The following is a 6,000-nucleotide window of genomic DNA, read 5'->3' on the forward strand; positions in this document are numbered from 1 at the left end:
TTTTCTGAACATTCACTGCATTCCACAGAAGGTGAATCAAATAACCCAGATTCCTCAAATCAAAGTTGAAACTGCCTCACCACTTGCCAGCCACTTGTGGTCAGACTGTGTCTCCTTCATGGTGTTCCCGCCCCCCACATGCAACACAGCAGCCTGGAACATAGTAAGAATAGTAAACTTTGAAAATATTTGTCAAATGAAATACTGGATGAAACCCTGATCCAGCTGAACTACACCATTAGACAAAAAAAGAGACCCAGAGGTTTCTTGACTTGCCAATATAAAATTGTAGAAGAATAACAATTGCATCATACTTTTTTCTAACTTAGATTCATTTATGCAATTAGCAGGAAAAGAGAGGGAATGAAAATAAAGTGCAGCAATTCTACTGGCAGTTTTACTGAGAGTGCACTTGTCTCAGCTGTGGTCAGAGGGTCTTTGTTCTCAAACTCCTAAGTGTAAGCATCTTTCTGCACTCCTGTCCAGTTTAAGGAACTTCTAAATAACTTGTTGCAATCAGTTTTTACTTTACTTGGCTGGCTTTAGAATTTAATTCCCCTGCCACAGTCCCTTGTAACAGTTAAGATTCACAAAATATTTTCACATGTATGACTTGATTTATTCCACAGTAAATCTTCAAGGTAGGTGTGATGTTATTCTCATTTTCCTAATGAGGAAACAGGATCCGAAGTGGTAGAAGAGCCTGAAGCCACAGGGCATGAAAAGAACTTATCTTCCTTCTACAGACCCAGTGATTTTTAGACTGGATTGAAGTGATTGTAGTTGCTTCCTCCAGTGAGAGGGAGAGGAGGAGATCCTCTGGGCCTTTCTCCCTGTGGGAGAAAAAGTATAATAATCTGACTCTTCACAGCCCCCTGCTTAAAAGAGTTCCTGCATTGTGATAGAAACCTTTTGGACTTGATTTTTCAACTTTCAAGTATCACACTCCAACTTTATTTTGTAAAATCTATTAGCAATTCCTATGCTCTGTATCTTGCTTCTCCCCCTTTCCCTACCCCATCACCAGCACTCTAGTCAAACTTACTGAACTCTGTTCTGAGCCAAGACTAAACTGATACGAGAAAGTTAATAGGTACATGCTTTCATCTATCAAACTAACAGGCTTCTTTGTATTACAATAAATGTTGGTAAGGGTACACAGGAACAGAGATACATTTGTAAACTCAGTGGGGATATAATTTGGTGCAACTTTTCTAAAGGGTAGTTGGCATTACATTAAAAAAGAGATCTTAACAATATGCATACCCTTGGCCTCAGCTATCTTTCCCTATGATTATTTTCTAAGGAAATAAACACTGATGTACAGAGCTTTTAGCTTTCACAATGCACCCCATAAAGTTGTCGCTAAAGGGAAATAAGCTAAATGTCCCCCCAACACACATTAATTATAGTTCTTTCTTACAAGGGAATATTGTATAAGAATAAAGAACTATGTTGGGAAAGAATATTTAATCATAGAAGTATTTCACTATACTATAATGAAAGCAGATTAAAGACAGTATGTAAAATATATATGTTCACAAAAAACATGTGCTTAGGAAAAAAGAAAAGACACTATAATATCGGTGCTGCCTGCTGATTAGAGGTGCTTTTTATATTCCTTTTTGGGCTTGTATTTTTCAAATTGTCTCTAATGAACTCATTACTTTTGCAGTAAGGAAAAAAGTTATGTAAAACAGTTAAGTTGCTAATGATTGATAATGTCCCACTTACCCTGATTTAAGTGGGGCCTGCAGTGCTAGCAAATCAAAGGAAGTAATGTAGTAATGTGGAATTTTCAGGCACAGTCCCAAGACTAGTGAGAGGAGGATTAGCAGGAAAGGCACCCTGAGTCACCAGACTAAAAGTAGGCCTTGTGTACGTAACACATTCACAGACTTCTGATGACAGCACAGAACCAAGACCAGAATTTGGTCCCAAGCATACCACTCCCAATATTTGATGACCTCCATAACAGCCAATAATAATATTCACTAAAGGTGATAATGCTTTAATTTATGACTCTTTAATACACTTTTAATATTCAACCTTATACTTTTATGTGCAACTAACGTATTTGCGTCTGGGTTAGACTGTGTGTGTGTGGCTACTACACTACCATATAGATTGACCACTGAAAATGTCCCTATACTTCAGATATCAACATATATAATCAATATATTACAAAAATTACATTATTTAAACAAAAACAATTCATATGTGACCATGCTAGATTCTGGATTATCATTTATCCCCTTTTGAAGCTGAATATCTCAGCTTGAATGATAAGATGTCTGGGTGTTGCTTCAGAATAATCTGGGGATGAGTAGAGAAGGTGAAAATATATGAAACAAGGTTGGCCATGAGTTGGTAATTTTTGAGGCTAAGTGATGGGTACTTGGGAATGCATTGTGTTATTCATGCTACTTTTCTATGTGGTTGAAATTTTCAATAATAAAAAGTATAAACATTTAAATTAAAAAGAACATCTTAGTAACTGTGGTCATAGGTGACGAACCAGTCTACCTTGTCCACAATCCTCCTCATAGTAAACAGTGTTAAATATTACTTGGAAACATTTAATTAACCTTGAAGGCAGAATGGCTTATTATTAATAAGCCTTAGTGGATGCAAATGAGACTTCCTAGGCTGGTGAATGAACACAAACTAGAAAATAAAGTAAAGAAACCCATTGTTCCTAATCAAGCAAAATGGGATATGTTTAACCATGTCTAAGTAATTTTTCCAGTATAAAAAATACAACACCTGAATTTTCTGTGTATATTCTTTGTTAAAACAGCAAGAGGATTTGGAAAGAGAAATTGTTTAACCCAATAATGTGAAATAGTACAGTTTGCCATAATTCCAATCAGATATCTCACTCTTCTTCCTCCTTCTCTACCTATATTTCTTCCTCCTCTTCCCCCTTCTTCTCCCCATCTATTCAGACAAATATGCATATGAATTGCACTGTTCCTTTATTACCTATATTTATCAATAAGCTTCAGGTCAAATTTAGTTGTTAGTTGTAACAAACCATTTTGGATTGTTACCAGGATGTAATAGTTTGGGCTTCTGTCTTATTCTCATCCATTATTCTTATCTTTCCACTAGGTTTATCTGACAACTTCAAGAATTATAAACCCCAAATGAGTACTGTTCTAGCAATTAACAGGTTCCATGCAATTTTTCTCAAACCAACCTTAATAGTAACTGTATAACTGTTATGTTCTGTAACAGTTCAAAATATTATAAAAGGGCAACACTGTTCTTTTTATTATTACCTTTTTAGAGTTTATGTTCTTCTATTGTGGTAAACACCAAACAAAATTTACTGTCTTAACCATTTAAATCTACAGGTCAGTAGCATAATTATATCCACATTGTTGTGAAACAGCTCACCAGAACTTTTTCATCTTGCAAAACTGAAACTCTGTGTCAGTACCTGATAACCACCATTCTACTTTCTGTTTCTTTACTTTAGTTGCCTCAAATAAGTGGAATCATACAGTATTTGTCTTATTGTGGACCAGCTTTCTCACTTAGTGTAATGTCCTCAGGGTTGTAGCACATGACAGGATTTTCTTCCTTTTTAAGCCTGAATAATATCCCATTTTGTGTGTGTGTGTGTGTGTGTGTGTGTGTACACCACGTTTTGTTTATACATTCATACAGTGATGGCTAAATGGGTTGTTTCCACCTTTTGGCTATTGCGAATAAAGCTGCTGTGAACTCTGGTGTACAAATAATTGTTTAAGTTCCTGCTTTCAATTCTTTTTGATACATATCCAGGAGTAGCATTGCTGTATCATATGGTGGTTCTATTTTTAATTTTTTAGGAACCTCCATACTGTTCTCCATAGAAGAGAGGTTGCACCATTTTATAATCCTACTAATAGTGCACAGAGGTTCCAATTTCTCCACATCCTTACCAACACTTGTTATTTTATGTTGTTTTTATACTAGCCATTTTGGTGCATGTGAAATGATATCGTGGTTTTTATTTGCATAACTGATTATTAGTGATGTTGAACATCTTTTCACATATTAGGCCATTTGTATATCATTCTTGAAGAAATGTTATTATTACCTCTGATACAATGTCACATCAGCAGGTGTACACCAAAAGATAAAGCTCAAAGGCAAAACTTTGATTTTAAGCTTCAGACTATGTAATTTCATATTCTCTAACAGTTATGAATGTAATTAATCCTTATGCTCAAAGAATTGTGAGAATCTTACAAGTATGACCTGGTCAGTATGGGCCTGAAATATTATATAGCCCAATTTACAGACCCAACAGAAATGTAAGTGAATGTCATAGAATGAATTTAAATATATTTCAAACATAGAAATAATTTATAAAAACCTAAAGGGTTAATATAAAAGGAACATACCTATTAAATTGAATACTGAACAAACTTGATTATAAGTACCTGAAAAGAGATACAGGAAAGTGGCTGCATATTTTTTAAAAAAGGATTTGAGGATAGCCAACAAAACATTTGCAATAATCATCTATTAAAGTATAATTATTAATGGTTTTTTATATTCTTAGCATTTTCTAATTTTTTTCTTTTACAATCAGAATAATAAGTGCTATTATTTTCTTTATTTATTTATTTTAGAGGGGAAGGAAGAGAGGGAGAGAAACATCAGTGTGTGGTTGCCTCTTATGTGCCCCCGACTGGGGACCTGACCTGGCTCACAATCCAGGCATGGTCCCTAACTGGGAATCCAACCCATGACCCTTTGGTTCGCAGACTGGTGCGCAAGCCACTGAGCCATACCAACCAGGGCAAAAATAAGTGCTATTTTTTAAAACGTTAAACTGTTATTGAGGAGATTAGTTTTCCCATAGTGTGGTATGCTCATCACCTGCATCGGAATTACCTGGCAATACATTTAAAATGCAGATTCCTTGGCCAAGCCTCAGACTCCCTGAATCAGAATTTCATGATGGTATGGCCCAAGAATTAGCATTTCAACAAATACCCTGATGATTTTCATGCATATTAATGAAGTCAATGAAGAGTTGATTAGGAGGAGAAAAGATAGAGTGTACCTTCTTTGTACTCTATATGTGGGCTAGAATCTTTCTACTAAATCTCCCAATTCTCCTAACAGTGTGTAAACAAGTCAGAAAGTGTACTGGATTCCTACAAGTGTGGGCATGATTCCTCCTATGCTATAGAGACCAGATGAGACCAAGTAGTTGAGTGACCTTAGGTCATTCAGTAGCAACATCGTGAGTGAGTTGAGTTCGTGCTGATGGGCTTCCTGGCCCATGCTGAGCACCTTCATGTGGCCCTGCTAGCCTTCTAAGCTACCCTTAACTGTTCCTCGTCTGTAGAGTGGAGATGGTAGTAATACCTATATTACCATGTTTTTCCTTTATTTTTTAATGCTGGAAATGATGCCCTTAGCAGTATATTTTAGATTAGCCACAAAGAACTTCCTAGTGATTGATGCTGTTACACAAATAATCATAATGGTAATTAGTATTTATCCAACTTTCACTATGTGTAGATACTGCTATAAGCACTTTACATTACTTAATTTTAACCCTCTAAACAATTACATGAAGTAGTTATTATTGTCCTTATTTTTACAAATGAAGACACTGGGACTTAAAGAGGCTCAAGGTTTACAGAGTTAGGAAGTGGTAGAGTCAAAACTTGAACCCCGAACTCCATTACCTAGCAACTTCACTATACTGTCTCTTTTCACTAACTAACTAAACTAGCTAAACTATTTTCAAACTAACTAAATATACATTTTTTTGCCTAGTTTGTCAGTCTGGCCTATTAACTAATTTTTATTTTTAATTCTGAAGAATATATTTTCTTAATCCTTCATGCAGAAAAATTACTCTAAAAAAATGAATGAAAGCCCTGTTTGGGTGGCTTAGATGGTTAAAGCATTGTCCCAATACAGCAAGGTTCTGGGTTTGATACCTGCCCAGGGCACACACAAGAGTCAACCATTGAATCCAAAAGT

Source organism: Phyllostomus hastatus, unplaced genomic scaffold, assembly GCF_019186645.2.
Source record: "Phyllostomus hastatus isolate PE091 unplaced genomic scaffold, TTU_PhHast_1.1 phas_contig_34, whole genome shotgun sequence".
In the NCBI taxonomy this organism is placed as follows: domain Eukaryota; kingdom Metazoa; phylum Chordata; class Mammalia; order Chiroptera; family Phyllostomidae; genus Phyllostomus; species Phyllostomus hastatus.